Source organism: Pseudorca crassidens, chromosome 17 (genome assembly GCF_039906515.1).
Source record: "Pseudorca crassidens isolate mPseCra1 chromosome 17, mPseCra1.hap1, whole genome shotgun sequence".
NCBI lineage: Eukaryota > Metazoa > Chordata > Mammalia > Artiodactyla > Delphinidae > Pseudorca > Pseudorca crassidens.
This window is the reverse complement of record NC_090312.1, coordinates 36299627-36325260: the sequence shown is the minus strand read 5'-3', so window position 1 is coordinate 36325260 and position 25634 is coordinate 36299627. Positions and strand designations below refer to the sequence as shown.

The 25634-nt window shown below is 42.9% G+C and overlaps 1 long non-coding RNA gene across 1 annotated transcript; it reads right to left on the bottom strand.

The window, feature by feature from the left end:
• Positions 1–6103: 6103 nt before the first annotated feature.
• Positions 6104–16120, bottom strand: LOC137210022 (uncharacterized). The gene is made up of 2 exons (XR_010936239.1): positions 12335–16120; positions 6104–12290 (listed from the first exon to the last, which is right to left on the bottom strand). It is a non-coding gene; the product is annotated as an uncharacterized lncRNA (long non-coding RNA).
• Positions 16121–25634: the final 9514 nt, after the last annotated feature.

Here is a 25634-nt window from a genome sequence, read left to right as displayed (position 1 = left end):
GTTCTTCACCCCCAAGCTACCCAATTTCCGTGGGAATGAGCCTGCCCACCTGACTCAGGTAATCCCTCAGCTGAGGTCTCCTCTGTCCCATCCACTGCCCCTCAGGACCCAGGTTCAGGCCTTGCCCTGTCCTCCTGTAAATTCTCCCCCGTGGCTTCACTGTCCTGGCTTGCAATGCCCAAGAGGGAGAGACACAGTTTATGCAGCATCAGAGTACCTACTCCATCTAAGGAGTTCGATGTAGTGATTAAGAGCTTGGGCTCTGGAGTCCAGCAGAGTGAAGTTTGAATCCTGTGTGACCTTGCACAAGTCACTTGACCTCTCTGTGCTCAGTTTCCGCTTCTATAAAATGGGAGATATGAGGGAACCTGCCTCATAGGACCATTATGAGGGGCCAATGCTCAGTACAGGGAAGCTTCTGTGATTCTGCCAACATTATAGACGCTCCCACATTCCAAACAGAAGTGCTTTAGACACACAGAGGAGGGGGGACATTTACTGGAGGCCTTTCCATTTATGCCTCCCTCTCTTCTATCAGGGATCTGCAGAGGCTGCTTGAGAACATTCATCTGTGGCTCTGATTCTTTAGACATGGCCCTGAATGACCAGGAGGAGTTACAAGTTACAAATTCCTTGATTTGCAATACAAACTGGCCACCAGTGGAATCTGCTTAGTGGGGAAAATGCTAGTATTTAACAGATGTGAAGAAATACCGTTCTTGGACAGAACACAAAGCAACAACGGTATCCACCAAAGAGAATGACTTTTATTATTACACAAAACATTTCCTATCGGAGCACATATAAATCCAGAGAACAGCTGCATTTTCAAAACAAACAGATTAGATATCTTTGATGAATTGAGTGGGGTGGGGACTGGGAGACAGGGGAAAACGAAGCACATGATTTTTTTTTTTTTTTTTTTTTGCGGTACACGGGCCTCTCACTGTTGTGGCCTCTCCCGCCGCGGAGCACAGGCTCCGGACATGCAGGCTCAGCGGTCACGGCAAAACGGGCCCAGCCGCTCCGCGGCATGTGGGATCTTCCCAGACCGGGGCACGAACCCGCGTCCCCTGCATCGGCAGGCGGACTCTCAACCACTGCGCCACCAGGGAAGCCCTAAGCACATTATTTTAAAATTTGGTAATGCTTTTACTGAATTTAAACAGAAATGAAAATTAGGACAGAGTGAGAAAAAAACACTTGTTCATGAACAAAATGCCTTCTCAGGAGCAGAGCTTACTGTGATGCTCATTGTTTTATGCAGGAAGAACTCGGTTCTATCAGTATTTCCTGGGCTTGGGAAGAGGCAGCAACACCCATGCCTGGCACGGCAAAGGCTTCCTGGAGCCCACTTTTCTGAATCCCTAAGGTGGCTAAGCTAATGTGCTCCCCAGATCTGCCCTTCCCCTCCCCAGCAGCCTTCAGCCAAGCTCTGTTTATTCTCTCTTACATCTGTTCCTTCCAAGCCATTCTCACTGCTCCCACCCTTATTTTCGCACATCGGGGCTAGTGTTGTAGTTTCCAGACAGTTTATAGGAACCTTTCCTCTCCATCCCACTATAATCACACAGCTAGAGTCTTAAAGGCTGACCTTTTACCCATCGTCCCTCTGACTGTATTCTTCTGACCATTTTCAGAGGTGGAGAAGTCTCTCAGGACAGCCCATTCCTCCTTTAAAGAGTTCTAGTTTTTTCTTCTAAATTCAAATCTATGCTTCTGATAAGTTCCACGCAGCTGAGATAGAATTAATCCATTGACTTCCTCTTTTACAGTTTTTCTTCTCACATGGAATTCTTTTTCTCCTGTAGCTGATTGTTAATTGTCTTCCCAATATCTATTCTCTCCTTCAAAAGTAATAGCTTTAGCTGGGCATGAGGCTACCAGGGAAGGACTACATTTCGACTTCCTTTAGGCTGGGTGTGGTCACATGACTAAGTGCAGGCCAGTGTGATATGAATAGAAGCCACATAAGCAACTTCCTGTTATGTCCTCAAAGTGACTGAGTGGTACATCTTGGTCTCTATCACCTTTCTGGCTGGGAATGGTGAGGACGGGGGCAGCCACCTTGAACCCGCTAGTGGAAGCCTCATACTGAGGACAGTGCAACTCGGTTGGACCACCTGCCACCTCAAGCACTGAGAGAGAAATGAACTGTCACTGCGGTAAAGCCTCTGTATTCTGGACTCTTTGTTACAGCAGCTTAGCCTGTACCTTAATCTCCTCATGTCCATTTAAGACAGTCCTACTCTGTAAGGCTTCACTCAACCAGAAATGTACCTCTCCATCCTCTGACTCCAAAGCCTTTTCACCTACCTCTCGTGTTGGGCCTCATACGTTACCTTGTACATGAGTCTTATTTGCTCCCTGAAGTTCAAACGGGACAAGGGGCCAAATCCTAATCAACACTTTATATTACACGAAGCCTAGTATGCCGCCTTACACTTGAATGGTTGTCAACAAACGAATCAAACGAATGCAGAGATTACACTTCAATGTCTATGTACGCGATGAATTATAACAAAATATAGTCATATGTGCTTAAATAACCATATCCAAAGACTGCAAGATAAGATGTCACTGTCAAGGGACTTCCTTGGTGGTCCAATGTTAAAGAATCCGCCTTCCAATGCAGCGGATGTGGGTTTGATCCCTGGTCAGGGAACTAAGGTCCCACATGCCACGGAGCAACTAAGCCCACACGCCACAACTACTGAACCCACGCTCCCTGGAGCCTGCGCATCACAACTAGAGAGGGACAACCCGCACGCCACAACTAGAGAGGAGCCCGAGCGCCACAACGAAGAGACCTCACGCTGTAACGAAAGATCCCGCATGCCGCAACAAAGATCCCGTGTGCCACAACTAAGACCAAATGCAGCCCAAAAGTAAGGAAAATAAATAAATAATTATTTTATTTTTTTATTTTTTTAAATGCCACTGTCAAGCTAGAGAGTGAGATGCCAAGCTGGCAAGCTACTGGTCTTTCTCCTGTTCAACATTTGTATCAACAACGGCAGTGAAACAGTCAGCATACCCATCACACCTGTGGGTAACACAATGGGACGCCACTAAACTAGATAAGAGAACCAAGAATCAGAAAGATCTGTACAGACAAGAACAAGGGATGAAGATTAAACTCTAACAGGTGAAGTTTCTGAATATCAAGAACACGATGTGACGGCCAAAAAACGTTAGTGCAATTCTGGGCTGAACAAATTTAGTCAACAACTACTTATTGAGTGCCTCCTAAGCACGAGGTGTTGTGTGGGAGACGAGGATGAGGAAGGGGTGACCCATTTGCGAGGCGCTTACAAAGACATGGCACATGTCCCACCCACAGTGCCAGGTAGAAAGAAAGCATTTGGTGCTGCAGGAGCAAAGAGGTGGGAGCTTGGCACAAGTACGATGAAAAGGGAGTAGCTGAGTTTAGCTTGAGTGTGGGCTCGTGAAGAGCACGGAGCGCTAAGGGAGGAGAGTTGGATACCAATCTGCAGTGTTTCCTCAGTGCCAGGCTAAGGAGATTGGGATTTATGTGAAAGGAGGGGGCAACTGAAGGATTTTGCAGGAAAAAAAAAAAAAAGATCAGTATTTTAGGAAGATTTCTTTGGAAGCAGTCTGTTCAGCAGATTGGAGTGGGGAGACACATAGAAGATTAGAAATGGAGGCATCTCTTTAGAGACTGTCTTGTTCAACATCTTCATTTTATAAGTGGAGAAACGGAGGCCGAAGATATAAGTCATGTACCTAAAGCCAAAGAGCTGGCAGACGCACAGCAGAACCAGAATCCAGAACTGGGGGCTTCTCGGTCCTGGGGGAGACAAACCAACAGCAATTAGACCTTGCATAGCAATCGACGTTTAAGAAAGTATTTCTGGAGAGACTTGAGGCAAGAAAAGCAGTTAAGGGATTATTTCCACAGTCAAGGAAAAATATCTGAGTAGTAGAAGTAGGAAGAGAGTAAGCTGTGGGAGAAATTGCGTGGATGCTGGGGGTTGGGAGAGAAGGAGAGGCAAAGCGACGGCGTTTTTAGGGCTGGGACACACAAAGGACGGCAGTGGGACTCATGGACACTGGAAACATAAGGATGAGGAACAAGTTGGAGGAGTCCCGTTTTGGGTGGGTCCCATCTTAATAAAACTGGAACGTGTCAAAGGAATATGTCCAGAAGATGGTAACTAGAAAGCAAATCACAGGAAGGTGTGATAGAACTGCTTAGTCTGGAGAAACCTAAATTGATTGCTAGAAGCAGAGTTGAGAAGATTTCTGGAGAGATATGGTAGCTGGCTTCACATCCTCACATTTTACAGAACATTCGTGAAACTGCCTCCTAATTAGCATGGCACCAGTGGAGGGTGCTGCAGGGCATGGGCCAAATGATTGAGGTAAATAATCTCCTCTCTGTGAAGCATTGTAGCAGGAGCAAAGGCTTTGCAGTCACACAGACCTGGGTTCTAGGCTCAGCTGTGAGCTGTGTGACTTCGGGCAAGTTGCTGAGCCTCTCTGTGCCTTAGTTTCCCCAGATCCAAAATAAAGAGGCTAGACTGGAAGACTCGAAAGATCCAGTGTAGATATAAAATTCCTTGGTACCAAAAAATGTGGCTTATGTGCATAAAATAAACAAATGGAAATTTTAAGGTTATCTTATTTGGATTTCGCTCCTGAACTTGTACTAATATTGGTGATGAGTACGAACAGCCAGCTTGCTTCTGTTGCACTCCACGATGGCATGTAATGATGGAAAAGAGCTGACATGTTCACAAAAGCACTTTTCTCTGTGGGTAGGAGTGGGAAAGAGTCCCATTTAGCTGATATCACTAATTTTTAAAGAAAACCATATGAGCTAAAGAGAACTGAAGATGAATGTGGGAGCTATGAGTCAACCACTGAATTTCAACTGCATTAATTTTACATTATAAATGACACAGTTTTAAAGTTTCTTAGATTTTATAAAACTTGTGATTTTTCTTTAAAAAACCTCATCCAGATACATGCCAGTGCATGTTAAAAAAAATACTGAACATTTATCCCCATCCTAAAGCATCTTTAAAACAATGACTATGCTCTTAGCTATTTTCAATACAAAATCCATTTTCTAGCAGCCTTATAAACTGATAACAATACTTTTTGTGAAAACTAGCTTCTTCCTATAAAAAACAGTCTGTTATCCTTGTGTGATTTTTTTTTCCTTTTCAAATTGTTTTGTAAGAGATAATGTTGCTTAAAAACATCCAGCATTTCCATTAGCAAGGAAATATTCAGAAGGCTTCTGGATAAGCAATACTTACATATAGTTCCCTTAATCTTAGATATCTAAGTTTTAACGGCAGAAATGAGAGATTGCTTTCCTTTACTGTGGTAGAATCCAAGTAGCATTACAAATGTTCAGGTAGAGAACTAAAATGTAAGACCTAGAGATTATATAAGAGAGATCCGTGTTTGCCATCCACGCCTCAAAGCAAAACAAGACCCAGAGGCAGAAAAGCATTTCAAAGACTGACTTAGAGGACTAGGGAAAATACTTCTATCAAATCAAATTTTAGGATAATCTTGAACTGTGGCAAGAAGAAAAGAACACTGTTAAAAATAAATATTCCTTCTCTTTTAACCACAGACAGTTCTGCAACATCTTACATTAGCAACACAGACAGACTGGACCCAGTTTTAGTTCATTCGCAGTCACTTAACTGCTCCCAGCCTCGGTTTTTTTCATCACCAAAATGGGGGTGATGTTATTGCTATTTATTTACTGCCAGGGTGAGCGTGAGGCTGAAACGAGACCATGCATGTGAAACGCTCTGTAAACCATACAGCACTTCACTTCACACCAGGGCTGTCCTGGTGTGGGTGGAGCCCGCCTGCTCACGGCCATGCTAACGGCCTGGAAAGAACTAGGAACTGTTGTCTAGTAACACACGCTGCTGGTATCAAAACTGCAATGGGCATTCAGTTAGAAATAGCATTATTAAGGGGAAAAACTCTGCTCTGCCCGTCGTGACAGCGACAGGGTGCTGCTTCTTGGCGTAGACCTGCCACTCAAGCTAAGTTCCACGCAGGTAGAAAGATTCACCATGTGGATCGAAAGGACAGAATTGCCTCCGGCTTTGGGTTTTTTTTTTTTTTTTGTAACAGAAAGCAGAATTCTCTTTGTTTAAAAAAGAATGTGGGGGAAGGAGAGTATATGTGTGTTGTTCAAAGGCTTGAGAAAATGGTTTAAGCAGCTGGAGGAATAAAGGAAGGAGCACTGAGGAAAGGATGTGCAAAGTCTAAAGGTGGAAGCGACCAGGAATGGATTGCATTTTGGTGACAAGTGAGGCAGGTAATGGTGAGAAGGCAGGATGCTCGCATATTGAAGAGGCGCCCTTGGAAAACAGGCTTTTCCTTTTAATTAGCTTTGCTGCTGGAAGAATCTCCTCCTTCCAGTTCCTGACCATTCTCCCAGCCCAGAATCTTGTTTGCCGTCCTCACGTATCCTAAGGGTGCTGTGGGCCGGCTCTGATTGGGGGCGGGTCAGTAACTGCACGGCCACTTCACACACTGGGCCCAGAGTCCCAGGAGGAAGAGCTCCTGCGACAGGGAGTGTTCCCCCTCTAAAGGAAAACCAGGGGGAGCACAGCCTTTTTGATGGTGACTTAGACACTTTTTAAGCCAGATGTCGTTCTTCGGGTGAGGTAATGATTCCTCCCTCCCTGGCCCACCCACTCCCCCTCTGAAATGTTCTATTTTCCAGGAATATGCTGGAGAGACTGCTTGTTGTTCCCCAAAGTCTGTTCCCTTCCTCCCTCTTAAGAGAATCTGCTTTTACTGGTTGCCCAGAATAAAGACAACATTTCCCAGCTTTTCCTGTGGTTGGTTAAGTGCTGGGAGCATCTTCTGGGGAGGCAGTATGCTCTGCCTCTCTCTCCTGCCTGGGCCGAGGATGTGGACATCTCGACCATGCAGATGAGGGCCATCCCCTAGGAATGATGAAGCAGTAAGACAAGGGGAGCTTCGGTCTCTGACATCATGGAGCCACTGTATAAGTCCTAGATGGCCAACCTTCAGCCTATTAGTAAGAGAGCAATAAACCTCGATACTGTTTAAGCCATTGATACTGTAGGCCTCTGTTAGAGGCAGCTGAACCAATAGTCTAACAAATGCACCTTCTTGACTCAGTTTTACCTTCTTACTCTGATGATTTATATTCAGAGTATTCATTTAACTTTGTCTACATCTGGGGTAAAGACATTTTTGAAGGACCCAGCAGCTCTTCAATAAATCTAGTTTTCTCCAAAACTATTCCAGCAAATTCATGTGATTGGGAAATTAGTCTACTAAGTAGGGATAAAAACGGGGTTTTTCACAGGAGATTGTTTGGGAGAGCGAGCGTATCCAAAATATAGTCCTCGGCTACATCTGCAGAATGCTATTAGAGCCTGTCTGCTCAATTACGAGCTGGTGAGCCTGCGCAGAGACAGAGAATGTGGACGCACACGCATGACAGCAGGCTGGGCCCTGGACACCTATAGGGGAACAGAAATCAGCTCGGCTGTGCTAAAATGGTTCTCCACAATATCTGGATAAGAACTGAGCACAAGTGAGTCACCGAAGTTAAAGATGAAAAACAACAGCTGAGGTTGGACTAAGAGACCAAGGAGCCAAAGCCAAGTCTGTTATATATTATTTTACAGTGTTACAGGGAAAGGGAGAGGTTTTGGAAAGGAGCAATGTGGAAGAATCTGCGTTGGGCTAAGCCCCCCCAGATATGTGTGTGTATATATGTGTATATGTGTATACATACAGTACTCCAGGGTTAGAGGATAACATCACTTTGGACAATATTCTTTACGTAAAAATTCATTTCCATAATAAAGAATTTAACAACTATAGCTTTCAAAGAATCTTAGAAGTAGAAAGAAGACCCCTTGGGATATGGTTGTTCAAGCAGCTGTAAATTCACACAAACTGCATAATAACTCAGTCTTCATTCCACCACCATAGAGTGAGGATATTCTGAGTAATCTTGTCAGATGTAGGGATAACCTCCATCACCAGCATGCCCCCCTAATTTACCCCAATAGGAATGGTCTACCCTTCCTTACTGATTCCTTTTTTAATAAAGTTTCATAAATTGTCTTTTTAATTAAGCATTCTACATTTTTTTCAAGGAAGACAGATTGAAGCTCATTGGCTTGTATCGTCCATGAGTCACCTTTTGGACAACCGGGTTGCTGTGTTCTCGGGTCCTGTCTTTGGGTCACTCATTTCTCACGAGCGGTGAGAGCTTACGGCTACTCAGTTATATCTGCAAATCTTTTCAGTGCCCTGAAAGCAAGTTTTTAGGACCTAGAGACCAATATATTTTGTACAGCCACTTATATGGAGTGTTGTTCTCTTTTAACCATGTTTGTTTCATCCTTTCTAATTCTGAGAGCACTATTTTTGATGGAGAAGAAATGGAGAGGAGTTATCTGTTGATTTGAAAAGAAACAGGTATCATGTAGAATAGAGCCTTTAAAAAAGTGTTACATTTTTCTAACATTTAAACAGCAGTGGTTCTCCACCCTGGCTGCACATCAGAACTGCTTAGAAAGCTTAAAACAAACAAAAAAAAAAACGAGAAAAACCCCACAAAACACAAAAATACCATGCCTGGGGCCCCACTCCAGATATTCTGACTTAACTGGTCTGAGGTGTGGCCTGGGTATCTGTATTTTTCTAATGTGCAGGATTGCAAGAATCACTGCAAATCTAACCATTAGAAAGTATAACTTTTTTTTTTAAAGGCCTTATTCTATAGGTAATCTAGAGGGCCCTTAAGTTAGGTTGCAGCCATGCTTTGGCAGATAAAAAGGCACTTTCAGGCTGTAAGCCCACACACTCATGAGGGCCCTGGGCAACGAGGTGCTGGCAGGCTTGACTCAGCCCAGTGGTTCTGAAATTCTCTCTGGATAGAACCTTCTGAGGACCATGTTTGAAATGCAGATTCCTGGAGCTCCCTCCATGCTTAGGTGTTCTGAATTGGTTGGGGAGAGAAGGAAGGTAAGGGCGACCAGGAATCTGCATTGGTAACACAAGGGCCAAGCAATTCTGATGTTGCCATCTCACAGACTTAGACAGCGGCACGTGGCCTCGTAACACACATGAACTACACACATTGAGCACAGTTTAGGGTATTCAAAGTAGAGCTTTTCAGTATCAGGTGTGAGCCTGACCGACCAGGGTTGGCTTAGAGTTCAGGTCTGCCCCTTGACCCGCAGACCCAACAGGAAAAAAGCCTGATTCTGGACCAGAGAAACACACTGACCAAGCCATGTTTTCTGGGTGGTGCCCATCATTTCTGGGGTCTGTCTTTACCTATCCCTCCCCAACACAGGGTTCTGCTATTTCTTCTCACTCTCCTCCTCCCTTAACCTTTGCACACAATTTCTAAGTACTGACTAGCCCTGGTTGGAAAGCCTCAGCCTCACTGGCCTAGGCCTTCCTGCCGGTTCCCACCGTCCATTGGAGAGCTCCATCACGCTCAGGGTCTTCGAGGCACCTGAGCCACCTCCTCCTCAGGTCAATCGTGCTCGTGTGACAGAAGGGCCTTCTTTAGGACTCCATCTCTTTTGCACCATAGTCCCTTTTTCGTTTCTGGCCATGAAATCCTACCTATACTTTTCTAAACTCTGTAATCTACACCTCATGAAAGGCGAGCCTTCTAGACCGCAGAGCTGGACTCTGCCCTGTCTCGGAGCGATATCTCTGCTTATCCAGGCCCTCCCTGGCTAGAAGCTGGGCACAGCTTGTGCTCTTTTTTGTTTGAGTTTTCACACTTTTCCACTTTGGTCTCAATACCTTTCTACGCATCGCTGTGATCTTGGCAATGAGGCATTTTTCCTTCTTGGTGAGAAGTATATCTAGATGCTTGACCCTCATCTTTCCTTCATCTTCTCAAAGACGAAACCGACATGTCAAAAATCTAACAAATGCACTCTTTTGGCAGAGTGAACGTTCTAGTAAGGGTACAAAGAGCTGAAATACATTCTTATTTTTTACCACATCTTGCCCCTCTTTGGATTCGGGATGCGGAAACCATGGCCTACAGACGCTGGTAATGGCCTGCGGTCCCTAAGTTTTATGGAGCCCCCATGGTGAGATCACTTCTGATACTCTCTCCCTTCACCTCCACCCAGATACTCTCCATCACACTTCTTCATGCAGGGTTCCGGCTTTCTGTGTACTTCTATCATTTTTGGACATTTACTGCCCCTCTGCCACCCCTTATTTCAGGGCTTCCATATTCCAGTCTGAGCCCTCTGTTTCAGGGGTATCTGGGAAATACTGATTTCTTCCAGGCGTTAACATCTCAAGTTCCCTTTGCTTAATACTCACAACCTCCTAACTTGAAATCAGATTTTCCCTTTTTTTTCCATGCAAATTAAGGGATTCTTCAATCGCTCACTATGTCCCACGTTCTCTGATGAACGAATAGCCAAGGGCTATAGTTTCACCTGAGTGGCTTTCCCACCTTCGCGAATTCCAGCTCAAGTCTTGGTGAAGTTATTGCAACTCTGACAAGCACATCTTCCCTGACCTTCACAGGGTGAGTTGTGGCCCCTGCCATGACAGTTGTTCCCTAGGTCATCCGCCTGCCAAAGGCAATCAGGAGTTTCGGAAACCCTTACAAAGGAATTGACAAGAGATGGCTTGGGCTCGTGACCGACCGTGTTGCTTACACGTGGTGGTGCTTTCTGCCCCACGGCCAGGAAGCCCTCGATGGCGGGTCACGGCGCAGCTGGATCTCAGAGCCAGACCTCATTACTTGTCCAGTGTCAGTCTTAACGTTCGTAAGTCCCCAGTGCTGACCTTTGTCCTGCCTGTAGCTGCTGCTCGCATTTGCTGAGGTGGGAGAAGGCCTCTTGCCCCTCCTGTTACAGTGCCTTTATTCGAGTCCTCGGAGGCAGCCTTACTTACCAGTCAGCATTCTTAGAGGAGCCTCGGATCCACCACCTCACAGCTGGTCAGACGCCTCAAGGACACCACTCAGACCCAACGTCCAAGGGCTCTTGGACACTGGTTTCCTGCTGACGGGGACCTGCCTCCCAGTCCCTCAGGGCCCGGCCACCCTGACGGTCCTGAGCAGCGGCAGCCCTGCTGACCCGGGCACTGCCCACCCAGTAGTAGCTGGGGGCGGCTTGCGTTCTCTTTTTGTTTGAGAATCTAATCCCAGCGAAGTGGGGTGAAGAGTATGAGTTGCAATGTTCTTTTCACAACTTCTACCTAAATGAGAATTTAAGACTCCCCAGACCCCACGTCCTCCTCCTCTCTGTCCCCTGTCACAACAAAACTCTTGAATCAGGAGGTCTAAACAGGCTGTTTCTACTTTCTCATCTCCCATTAATCTGCCTTCTGTCCTCACGACACACTTGAAGATGATCGTGTTAAGATCACCAGTGTGTCCTGGTGTTGCCAGGACGTTTCTCGTTCCATCTCGCTGGCCCTGGTCTCTGCGGCACTGGACAGCGAGTGTTCCCTCCCTGAAGGAACCCCCTCTCTGTGTTGCTTGACCTCATCCCCAATGCCAGTTCTTCTCTCCTTTCCTGCCTCCTAGCCGCCCTCTAGCTTCTGGATGTTGGGTTCCTCAGGGCTTGGGCCTACTACCTCTTCTCTTTTCTAAGTGATTTCACCCAGTCCTACAGCTTTCAATACCTTCCACAGGTTGACAGTTCTGGAATTTATACCTGCAGCCCCCAGAATATGTCCACCGAGCATATGTCCACCGAGACATACTTGCTTCAAGTACAATGTACTGGACATTACCGCTTGGCTAACACACATCCTAAACATGTCCAAAGGTGAGTTACTAATTTTCTTGGCAAACTCCTCCCAAATCTGTTCCTTCTCTCATATTCTCCACCATCTCAGTATATGGCATCACCCTCCACTCAGCTGATTAAGCCAGGAATCTGAGTCATCTTTGATTCCCCCTTTTCTTTCGTCCACAGAGAAGCCATCAGTAGGCCCAGGTGGTTCTACCTCTAAAATACGTTCTACATCAGCCCACTTCTCTATTGCCCCCACTCAGGTCCAAGTCTCCAACGTCTTTTGCTTGAGTTAGTTATACTCTCCTAATCTGTCTCCACTACCACACTCATCGCCTTCCAAGTGACTGTCCACATGGCAGGAAGAATGCTCTTGACAAGATGTAAGTCATAGCATGTCACTCTCCTGCTCTGAACATCTTCAGTTCTTCCCATTGCATTTAAAATAAAGCCCCAAAGCCTCACCACAGCCACCAAAGCCTTGTCTCCTGCTCACCTCTAAACCTCACCACAGCCACCAAAGCCTTGTCTCCTGCTCACCTCTAAACCTCAGCCCATGCCACTCTATCCCTGGAGTGTCTGCTTCTCTCCAGCAATATATAAGCCCTCTTCCCATTCTTAGAATAGGCTAAGTTCTTTCCTGCCTCCGGCCCTCTGTACTTGCTATTTCCTCAGCCTGCAAAGCCCAGGTTACCTGGCCTCCAGAGAGGGACCTGATGACCACCCTATGTGGAGGAACATACACCTGTGATACTCTCATGGCACCGGGCTACCTGTCTGCCCAGCAGACTACAAGCTGCCTGAAGGCAGGGACCCTTCTATCATGCTCCGGGTTGCAGCCCCAGTGCCTGATACATAGATGATCAAAACTTAACAGTGATCTAGATATGGGTCCTTTCACCTATAGGATTCTTAAGGGCCTATCTTCATATACCACAGTTCCCCAAAAAAGGTATGCAGTTTAGGGTCTGCAGCACCCCTGAAAGTGTACTGCTAAAATCTCCTTCAAGACAACCAACCAGCTGTGGGAAGTCTAGTTGACTGATAGCCCCTGCGGTTGCCTGTTTGGACCCACTACTGTCTTCATGCTAGGCTATGCTCTCCACCCCCTCCCCAGGCTGCCCCCGGCCACTGATGGCTGAGCGAGGGGAGAGTGCTGGCCCATCCCTGCCCCACACGGGGTTTCTCTCCTGGGCAGCTTCTGAGGGCACCCCATGGGTCTGGCAGAAGCTTGCTCAGAACTGCACTGCAATCTGAGGGTTTTGCTACCCCATTCTTCCCTTCTTCTCGCCTTTCTCCCTTCACAGGTTTGAGAACCGCACCATGGTCCAAAGGCTTTTATAGGCTATTCCCGCTCTCCCCCTTTTATCCTTCATAGGCTCTCCCCCTAATCTGTTAAAAATTCCAATCCTGTTTTGACATCGGCTTCCCAGAGGCCCCTTCAGAACCTTGAAAGATTTGAGACTATAAACCAGGGTCCAGAACAACAAAGTCTCCTATTTGACACTATGTATAAAACCATCTGTTCACTTCCCACACCCCTTTTCCAGGCATGACCTTCAACTAAGAGAGATTAAAAAATACCACCTATGCCCTGGAGCCCTGGTTTACCCCCCAGGGCTCCAGATCACTACAGGTAGTGATCCAGTCCAGATTTCATTTCACATTTGTTCCCACAGGAGAATGGGTAACCACTGGCAGACCTGATCAATTCTGGCACAACTCAGGTCCATGCTCCAGAAAGGCAGCTTAAATTCATGCTCAGGCATCTATAAATCCCTCAGTCACCAACTCCTGCCCCTTGTTTTGGTACTAGTGACATAATGTTTGCAGCAGCTAGTGACTAGAAAGCTTCAGTAATTTTGTAGAGGATAAAACCTGCTCTCTTCAGGAAAGAGAACCATATGCGATTTTATAACTTGTATATATATATATATATATATATATATATGTGGCATTTCTTTGCCTTCTCTGATTGAAAATCAGTATTTATTTAGTCCTGCTCCGTGTAAACTCCATGAATACCAAAACTGTGTATCTGCTTCATTGCTGTACCCCATAAAGGCACTCAGTAATTATTTGTTGAGTAAACTGTCCTATAGGTTATTTCACATGATCTCATTTAAGCCTCAAAACAACATTGGGAGGTAGGTATTATGTTCATTTTACTAAAACTCAGAAGGATCAAGTGACTTTCCCAACATTCCCTGGCACTCTCCAACAATTCAGACACCGAACATTCAAACAGCTTATATGGGGTCAGATAATTAGGTTGCTTATTGTGTTTGGCTTACATTTATTGAATACTCTGCTCCAAGCACTTAATAATACTTTTATCACATTTAAGAGGTAATTAACTTTTTATCATCCTTATTTTATGGCTACGTTGAATGACTTGCCTAAGGTCACATAGGTAAGGGGCAGGGTTGAAACTCAAACACAGGCGAGTTCAGAGCCCATGTTCCAAATTCTCACACCACACTGCTTCATTCCAAATGACAAGAAACAATCACTGCCCCCCAGACTTTAAAAGAACAGATAGCTACATCTTTGGGAGACTAACAAAAGGTCTGGTAGGAGCAGTAAACCACAGGGCAGAATTACATTTTACCTTTCCCTAAAAGAAAAGTAAATGGATCTCAGTGTTAAAACAGTAGCTCGGGGAGATCAGGTTTGACAGCGATCTTGTCATTGGCAGTATTCTGTTGACACTGACACTACATGACTTAAGGTACCCACGTCAAGATCTAATGATAAAAGGACAAAACAAAACGGGCAATGTCCTCTCAAGCTGCAGTGGGAAAAAAAATTGTGTATATGAAAAAAAGAGAAGGTACAACAGTACAGAAGAGTTCAGAGAGCTAAGCAACCATGTGATGTTCTGCCTGAGGTTTGGTGTTCCCAGCAGTTTGGCATTTGACCATTTTAATCATACATCACATTCCTATACTCAGGACTAAGAAAAAATTTGCCAAATGTAGGTTTTTGGATTATCCACTGCTGTGCCATTCAGCCATCCTTGAAAAAGACAGGGATGAACATTCAAAATATGGTATTTAACAACTAGTAGGGCATGGGCTAATCAGACCAGATCCTGGACCAGTGCTGGTATGTGGTCCAACAAGCCCCTTCTCTGCCAGGTGTTACCCCTCTAACTGCTGCATCATGAGGAGGCTGGTGGGGGGCTGAGGGACAGGATGGCTGAAGCAGTAGGCATCACTTGGGGTAGTCAGGCCAGTAGTTATTCTTAACTAGACAGAAGTATTTTGATATGGTAACTGGCAGGGCCATACAGGTTGGTACGGCTAAAAATCAGCTCTGGACACAGGTTAACTGGGCACCAACTAGTTTCAACCCTTTAAGTGGAAATGTTTGACACTGGACTTTTTCCTTATTTTATTATAATTATTTTAATAAAGAACCAGCTTAGAATACGAGAGAACCAAACCTCTATGTTTGGACTTAAAGGTCACTTCATTGTCTTGATGCATTAAAAGTATTTTCTTCGAAATGCATTTTTCCTTTTAATCTGTCTTCTCCCAGGAATCTGATGGTAGTCACAACAGCCCACAACAAGCAGATTTATTCTCTTAGGCTTGTAGTTAGACTTTCAAGAACCAAGCCAAAAAATACTAGTAAACTTCACTTTCTATGGTCATGTTGACACTCTTTATGGAAATGGCATTGAAAGTTGAGCCGTGACATCAAGCTGCAGGCCTCCCTCACACTGGGAGCTTTTGCATATACCAGCAGTCTGTGGCATTTTGTTAAAGTGGCAGGCTTTCTTATTAGAGCCTAACACAAGCCAATTAAAATCTGGTTTTATATAGAGTTGGTGAGCTTTGTAGTTAGAGCTTGCAAGGTGTTTTAAATCACAGTGACCCAGTTTAGTTCAGGAGCAGTCTTTGTCAATAGGTTGACCACTGGTCATAGGACTTTCTAGCTGTAGACAATGCAAACGATCATTAAAAAATAGTGGCATTTTGAATTTGAAATATCAAAACACAAACTAATCAACCCACCAGTCAACAAAACCAAAACAAAAGGAAAACCACTTGCAAGGTATAAATGAAAAAATAAGGGATTTTACTTATTTTATATCTGTACGTATTGGTTGAATTGTTTATCATGAAGAACTAAAAATGACCCTCAACAAGACTAATAAACAACAAGATAACTTTGAAGAAAAGTTCCAAAGCATTTAAGAGCTAAGGTATTTCCCACTGCTATTCCTTCAAAATATCACAATCTTCAAATATTTGGAACACTCACATGTATACAGACTGGATGTCCCGGTCCAGCAATGCATTTGCACAAGTGCCTCTTCCAGGGAGTGCTACCTTGTGGACAGCTAACAAGAAACACATTTTTGTGTTTTAATTTCTACCAAGTACAGGAACAGAGCTCAATGCTCATTACCCAATAAAGCAGGTGGTTATCCTCATTTTAGAGAGGAGGACTGTGAGATTCAGAGATATGACTTGAGTTTACTATTCAAAGTCACTTAGATTCTAAATGGCAGTGATGGATTTGAACCCAGGTTTACCTATAGGCTGAGAAAGAAGCCAATGCTATTTCCTCTACATCACTGACTCGAAAATATTTTCTTCCTGCTACAAGACACAGGCCATTTGACATTTGCATGTCTGACATACAGACAGGCATATCTAGGGCCATACATATGATTCCTGACTTGGTGGCTTTAATCGGGTTCTTTCTTTCCCTCTGGAGAGAGCATGCTGAAATGCAACTAAGTGGTATTCTTGTGAGGGATAGTCTTGAATCCATCCTAATTCACAGTCTACAAACGTTGGTACGTAAAACAGTCATGAGTTAACATCCAGCTTTTCACAGCTGTAAACCACACACTAGCACACTGCACACCACCCACCCCTCAAAGGGCTTTACACCTGAACAAAAGCACTTCAATGTACTTTTAAAAACTCCTCACAGCGCTACCAAGAGCTTCCAAATGGCTCCTCCACCACTTCCCCAGGCAAACGTTCTGGACACACAGCCTTGTAACCAATGACAGCCAGTGTGTGTATTTTTAACTCAGAAATTCCACTTGTAGGAATTTTTTCAAGGAAATAGCCACTGTTACATTTGTCAATTTAAAATAGTAAAATGGATCTCAGGGGTTAAACTGTGGCCAGAGAGGATATCACAAGGTTCGTATCTCCTTGTTCAACCAACAGCGAATAAGTAACTCGAGGTATGCTCTATTTTCATGCTACCAATGAAGGCTGGTACATTTTATACATCCCTGAGGTTGGAAACATCCAAGAGCATGGGTTCAGAGGCTATATTTAAATATGGCCTATTTAGTCATTTCTAAATATTTTATGTCAACATTTTAATTATAAATTAAGCCTAAAATTATAAATTAGGCCTAAAAAATGAATGCCCTCACAGTTCCTTTTAAACTGTCAGCACTTCTTCCTGTCAACTACAAATAGGTTTCTCCGGCCATCAGTGCTTTAGGTCTCTTGGAAAAAGGCCTTGGTGGCATGGATAGACGTCTGCCATGTGACACTGCCTTGCTTTTCCAGTCAGTGGTCTACACCTGCTCCTTCCTTGCCACTCAGCTTCCATCCCTTCTAGTTTCCTGAAACCACACTCCCTTGACCTCAGGGGAACATCTGGAGGATGAACCCTGCTGCTAAGAGTGTGTTTAATCCACGCTGGCACAAAGCGGCACTCACTGAATGAATGGTAGTTCACAGCCCTGACTACCCAGCTTTTTTTTTGCTCACTCTTCGCTTCTGCGGGCCTGTATATCCTGGTAACCCTCCTACCCCTTCGACTGCTCTTTCAGTTACGGTTCCTAGCTCCTTCTCTACCCATCCTCTAAAAGTGAGGGCTTTCCAAAGTTTTATACTCAGCTGCTTGTTCTTTTGACTATATACTGCCTTACAGATAGCATCTATTTCTAGGTTTCAAAGATCACCCTATGCATATTAATGCAAATCTCTCTTCAGTCCTGACTTCTCTTAGGTCCCAGCATCATGTTCAAAACTACGTGTGCTAAATACTCAAAAAAAGTTGCCACCCGCCCCCTACCAGTCTACTTTTCAAGGGCATGCATCTTACATTCTTCACATGCTTTGCAAAACATTTTATACACAGCATGGACCCTTCTTACATTTCATATCCTTTTATTAATTTACATAGATCTATGCACCTGTAAGTTGCTAGAAACTCTTCAGCTTAAAAACAAAAGGGAAACCAAGATCCCAAGTTCTATGCTAAAGAGCAATGGTTTCCAAAGTGAGGTATATATGTTTCAGGTGCTAATGCAAGATCATCTACTGGTATGTGGAAAGAAAATATTAGAATTTTTTTTTCATATTATCCTATTTTAATGTCTTTTTGTGAAGGCTTTATAATTACAACAAAAGTACACGCATATGATTTATAAATACATTAGTAGTGTATAGAATTTTTTTACTAACAGAATTTGCTATTTAAGTATGGAGTCCACTGACATCAAGAATGGTCTTGACACACTATATTTATATTATTACAATACCATTTGCCAGGTGATAAAAAGAAGCACCTCTAAACTAAGTTTGACACCTACGGGCCTATTAAAATACTGACCGTAAATACACCCTGCTGTCAGATGCACATCTCAAATCCAAATGTGATGAAGGCGTCCTGTCTCCGATCCTCACTCAATATTCCCATTTAAAATTTATAAGCAACTGAGAAAGATGAGGACAAATAAAGATCAAGCAGTTTATATGTTACAATAATAAGAGCAGTTCTTCCCACTACTTTTTCTATTTTCCTTTTGATAAAACTTGACTGAAATACAGAACAATCCAAGCGCCCCCAGCACTGTGAATTACTTGATATCACAGGATTGCGGAGTAAGAAGAGATCTCGGAGCCTATCTACTTTACCTCCTGCCAAGTACTAGGAAATCCGGATGCACTGTCCCAGACATGATCAGCAACACCTTTGCTAAGAACTTTGGGGAACAGATGCTCGTTCCACTAGGTAAGCCATTCTGCTACTGGATAGATCCAGGCATTGTAATGATTCTTCTTACAATGAGGTCATCTCCACTCATGGCTTCAGATCTGCCCCCTAGGACAGCAAAACACTGCAAGGGAGATGCCTGGAAAGCTGCTAACACGGGCTACCGTCTATTCACCATCCTCGACCTCCTCCTCCTTTGAATGGAACCTAGCTAAGCAATGTTTCACTTAAAAACAACAAAGACACCCAAAATCAAACACCAGTTGCAAATGAGAACTGGCAATCAATGAATGAAGATGGCTTTGTGTAATTAATGTGTTCTAAACCAAGGTTGCATTCCCACCTTCTAAGGCAGAGAAATCATGCTTGACCCATAAAAAGCCTGCAATAAACTAACACATTGGCTCTCACGTGAAAAAATGCCAAGACGGATTCCTGTCCATATTTTGGACTTGCGAATGCAATTTCTAAAACTCCTAACTAGATTTACATTTCTCCCACCTAAACTGTTTCTTGTTGGTTTTACTTGTGTTTCAGCCCAAAATCTTTCTGAATTGTAATTCTCTTTTAGCTTCCCTCCAGACTTTGTGTCCCCCGTAAACTGATCACATGCGCATGCACGCGCGCGCGCACACACACACACACACACAATTTAAAATGGACAGGACAGAGCTTTATGGAACTTGACATGTTGACAAATAACTATTAAACACATCAAAACAGAAGTTCAAAATTAAAGTCCACTCAAATGTACTATTGCCTATATGAAATCTTGCTATCACGATTACAATAAATTACTCTGCCTTGCTGAAATTAAGATATATTATCAAGCTGTCCCTTGATTTCTTCAAGTGTACTTTTAAATGCATCTCATAAAAGGACAAATATTTTGCAAACTATAAAGTATTCTACATGTACAGCATTGCCTATAACAAGTACTCTTTATGGCTTAAGTTATCTAAAAAAGTAAATCCAAAAAAGTTTTTTAAAATAATAACCCACAGGGCTTCCCTGGTGGTGCAGTGGTTGAGAGTCTGCCTGCCGATGCGGGGCACACGGGTTCGTGCCCCGGTCCGGGAAGATCCCACATGCCGCGGAGCGGCTGGGCCCGTGAGCCATGGCCGCTGAGCCTGCACGTCCGGAGCCTGTGCTCTGCAACAGGAGAGGCCACAACAGTGAGAGGCCTGCGTACCGCAAAAAAAAATAAAATAAAAAAATAACCCACAAAAGCAATGAGAATGGTTTCTTGCAATTTAGGGAAAGCTCCATTTGAAAACAGTTGCATGCTCTGCCATAAACATTCAAGTAGGTACAAAAATAAGCCAATTCCTCTTCTTAAGGATCCTAAAAGAATGGTACAAATAATGCTGAAAAAAGACTACTCCAAGTGGCTATGAGAGTTAGAATTGGACAGTGTCAGGAAAAGTTAGAGACAGGCCTCAAAGGAACAGAAGAGAAGAAAGGTGGCACTCTAATTAAGAGGCAGAAAAATTGTGTGGAGGCAAGAAAGGGGTAGTGAGAGTTACTCAGGAACAGCAAGCAATTCACTGTGGCAGGAGCATGGGATCAAATACGGAAGTGGAAGAGGCTGGCTGCTAAGCACGCGCTGGGGCCAGATGTGGAGGACTCAGTCACAGCCAAGGCTTGTGTGTGCACCTGGTGGGCAAGGGAGACACCTAACAGCTTCGGAGGAAAGGGGTCTGACTGGAACTACACATGAATTTAGTCCAAGTGAGGAAAAGGGAGGTTCACAGTAAAAAGATAATGTATGTATTTACCTAGAGATTAAGAGCACATTTACAATCCTGCACATCCTTTAATATTCTCTTTTGTGCTTCCTGAAAATCAAGACGCAAATTACCTATCTCTGGCCTTCTGGGTATCTTCTCATCTGTATCACTTTCCTAGAATGACAGTAGTTCATATTCAACAATGTCAAGTTCTACAAATTCTTATAGCTTTCTGAGTTGTAATTAATCAAGGCCAAGTGAAAACTCAATGATACCATGTGTCCCTTTGGTATTTCATCATATTGGGTTTGTTTCATTTTTACAGTGAGACTTTTACAAAATACATGGCATATAAATAGGACTTGCTAAGGCAGCGCTACCCAACACCCATGCCTTGTTATTGCTGTTTAACTCAGGAACTTTGCCCTTCTAAAATTTAGTCTCCTGACACTATTTTTAACAGTCTGCAGTCATGTTTCATGTTTATTGTGTACTCCTCTTTCCCACATTTAGTACATTTTTAAAAATGCTGACCTTCAAGAAAAAAAAATCAGCATTTGAGTTGAGTACTGAAGAAGGGATGGTATTACATCCACATGAAGAGACTGGGCTTAGATGGAGAGAAGAGAAAGCATTTCAGTTAGAAAAAGCACAAGCAGAAACAGGCAAAAAATAAGTGTATGTGTGAGACACATTATGTACTGAATACTACATTTCCGTAGAAGGGCAGGGGAAAGGAAGAGAGTGGGAGGAAAGCTAACAGTTACTGAGCACCAATGACTCGGCAGGTACTTATACTCAGGATGTCATTTACTCCTTAAGTCAGAACAATTCTTTGAGGTAAGTATTAGTTTCTGCATTTTATAAAGGGACTGAAGATACCGTAGCTCAGAAAGGTGAAATAACCTGTCCGAGTTCACTCAGCTAGGGAAAAGAAGAGCTAAATGTGAACCTAGATGTTGACCTTTTTCTTATGGGTCATTTAACTACAGCTTTAAATAATCTCCTATTTAGGAAGGAACTCTGTTCCTATCAGAAATACTCCTGGCTATTCAAAGCAAGGCTTAAATACAGTCTATTTTGTTACTATGAAAATCCATATATGGAATTATGAAATAACAGAACTTAAATGCAGATGAGAAATCTAGAGAGATCTAGAAACACGAAAGGCAATTTTGTTACTATAACTTGAACCAACTTAACATACTAAAAATTACTGTCCTATTTCTTCATTAACAGGCAGGTATCAATAAATCAAAAACAACTTTCATCGGCCCTGAATAGAAAATATGCATTAAATGCAAACTGTGGTTTTATACTTTATCTGTTAAGATGTCCAGCAAATAGTGTAGACAGATCCTATAATTTTTGTACTTTGTGTAAAATAAGTTATGGGTTTCACAACCCTAGCTATCTATTGTCCCCTGGCAAGTTCCAGTTCTTCTTAGTTTACTGTGGATAGTAGACTGAATATAGTTAGAGGACCCCAACAAATAAACTGGCAATGGACAATTCACAAAAATAGGAACTATAAACGGTTAACAAATTAAGATGCTCAAGCTCCACTAGAAATTAAGGAAATACGCCATGCTTAAGCTACCAAATTCATGGAAAAGTGCTAGTATTCAAATGAAGGTGATGCAAAAACATTCAAGGTCAAGTGTAACCTGCTCCTCTATACTATCCAGCCTTCAACTCAGGTTCTCTCATCTTCTGTTTTAATGAACTACTACACATTCTTCAGAATCTCATCCCCTATCTCCTTGCAAGAACTTTAAAGTTTATGATGCTTAATTCTAAACGGAAATAAAGCCTTCTGTATAAATTTGAGAAAACCTAAATGATCAACAACAGAGGAATTGTTAAACAACACAAAAACCTATAGCAAATCTATGCAATGGATCATTATACAGCCACAAAAATTCACTTACACGAAGTTTATAACATGAAAAAAAAAACTCCACTTGTTATAATGTGAAACGGCAAAGTACAAAAACATAATGTGCAAAAAATGACATGAAAGTATGCATTAACTTAAAAAATATATTTGCATGTATGCATATGCACATGTGTGTGTATGTGAGAGAGAGAGAATATTCACCAAAAAGTTTCTGTCATGGTGAATTTTTAAAATTCAACTTTAATATATTCTCTAGAATTCAATACATAATAAAAATGTTATCACTTTTATGATGAAGTAGACAACAAATATCACAAAGAAACATACTGTGTGTAGCCTGGGACCATTTAGAGCAGGCAAACAGCCCTAAACACAGCTCTTTGGGTCCTAGCAGTACAACTGCACTACAGCAGAGCAAACTTCTACCTGTAAATCTGCATTCTTAATGACCTTGAATGATCCAAAGTTAAATTATGGACAAGGAAAGTGCAAGAGGTTGTAAAAAAGATCTCTATCAAAACAGTACCAACAGCATATCTCACTGTTAAATATTAATCCTCCTAATAACCTAATAACATGTCACTCCCCTGTCCCCAAACCCTGAAAGTATCCCCACAGTGTTGTCAGTAATATGAACTATTCACTGCATCGCACAATCCAGTCCCATTCTAATGCTGCTCCCCGCTCTCACCCCATGGGCTCAAAGGCTCTCATTCACAAGCCTTATGCTCTGGTTGGCCTACTCACTTTCTCTCAAAGAAACTTTATGTACTTGCCTGAGCTTTTGCTCACTCAGCCACCCTCACTTTTCTTCCCCTATTCACTCCTCCTCCCCCCCAATGACTCCCCATCCTTCCAGGCACAGACCAAACTCTCCAACCCACACATCATCTCCTTCCTGTATATTCCTGTAGAAGTTATTGCCTATAAGACACACAAAGCACTTAACCCTATAGCCTAAAATTACGTAAATAAATATGTTATCTCCTAAAATGCATTTTAATTTCTAAAGATTAGGGACCTTTGTTATATATTTTATAATAATAAATTGCTTTTATATAATGCTTTAGTTTATAAAGCAACTTCACATATATTACTCTCAACAAATATGTTGGTAACTTAGAATGCCTTAAAAAAACAGAAACAAAAAAAATTTTTTTAATGACAAAAGATTTTTTAAAAAGAGAACACTTCAGTAATGATGGGCAGAAAAGTACTCACTCAGAGTCCACCACCTAAAGATCTGGGAGAATGATACTTTTCTTCCCCACAGCCCACAGATATATTTAGCTAATGGTGGGAAAAAGTTCAACATTCATAATTAAAAACAACAAAACAAAACAAAACAACCCTCATACCCAGTGTCCAGATCTTGGTTTCTAAATACCATTCTCCAATTTAAAAAATACCATTCTCCAATCAGGTCTCTCTGGAGAAATAGTTCATTCCAGAGCTGGGGCAGGGGACACAAAAGATCAGCCAGGAGCTTCTTGTAGTAATAAGGAAATGCTCAAAAAGGGATGGGGCATGTCAAAGGGACGTGTGAGCCAATCTGAAAGAGCTCCCAATGGCCAAAGCCAGAATAAACTGAACAACAAAATAAATAAGAGTATTGGACTTCCCTGGTGGCGCAGTGGTTAAGAATCCACCTGCCAATGCAGGGGACACGGGTTCGAGCTCTGGTCCGGGAAGATCCCACATGCTGCGGAGCAACTAAGCCTGTGCGCCACAACTACTGAGCCCGCATGCCACAACTACTGAAGCCTGCGTGGCTGGAGCCCGTGCTCCGCAACAAGAGAAGCCACTGCAATAAGAAGCCTATGTATCGCAACAAAGAGTAGCCCCGCTCACGGCAACTAGAGAAAGCCCGCGTGCAGCAACGAAGACCCAATGTAGCCAAAAATAAATTAAAAGATAAAATTTTAAATAAAAAAATAAACAAGAGTATTGGATTATGAGTCCATATGGGTATAAATAATAAGTGACTGAATAAATAAATGCGGAGAAGAAACAAATCTTCCTTATGGAAGAATTCTAAATTATCCCCTCCAGCAGGTGGAGCTAAATCCCTACGCCCCTTGAGTAAGCGCTGGACTTACTTTGAAAAGATAGCATATGGAAAGAAAAAAATAGTAACTTTCCATTGGAGAAACCTGATAGACAGCACCTTAACCAAGTGACAGAGGCTAACATCACTAGTGATGTCATGTGGGGATCATCCATCCCCAAGATGGTAAGAAAGGCACTTCACCTTTGTGGTCTTCTTTCCTAAAACCTGCTACCCCAATGTAACCGTAAGAAAAACATCAGACAAATCCAAATTGAAAGACATTCTACAACATACTTCCATGCATCTCAAAATTGTGAAGGTCGTAAAGAATAAAGTGAAGACTGAGAAACACAGACCACAAGAGACCAAGAAGAAACGATAACTAAATACAATATGATGTTCTGGACTGGATCTTGGAACACAAAGGATATTATAGATAAACTGGAGTTGATGGTAACATACCAAGGATGGTTCCTTAGTTTTGACAAACAAAATAATGTAAGATTATAACATCAGGGTAAACTGAAATTGGGTGAGGGGATACAAGAACTCCCTTGTACTATCTTTACAACTTCTCTGTATGCCTGTAAGAGTTTATAAGACAGAAAATTTCAGAGATCCAGGTCAAATAATATGTAGAAGCATCCTGTATCATATCAAAAGATTTGCCCTAAGTTTTCAATACTGTTAGCCTAGCGGATGTCTAACTTGCAGCCAATGCTGCAGACTTCCCTTTCTTCCTCAGTAAAAGTGTTCTATACTAACAGGCAGTACCTCTAATCCCAACTGGCATTTCCGCTAAGTCCTTTGGATGAAAGGATGATCAGGAGACAAAAGTCTGAACAACATGGTACAAACAACATAAAGTTCATATGAATGTCTGTAAATAAAGGCATTTCATAGTTTTAAAATCTAGTTAATTTTACCAGATGCTTAAGTCTTGGTAGGATATATTTTTTAAAAATTAAATAAAATAGATTCAAGGCCTTTAAAAGACAAACCTTGCCAGTACGCTATATTCCCATTTAATGAGTAAGGATTTCTGGGTATCATAGTTTTCTTAAAAAAACCTACATTTATAAAAGCACTTCAGGGGCTTCCCTGGTGGCACAGTGGTTGAGAATCTGCCTGCTAATGCAGGGGACACGGGTTCGAGCCCTGGTCTGGGAGGATCCCACATG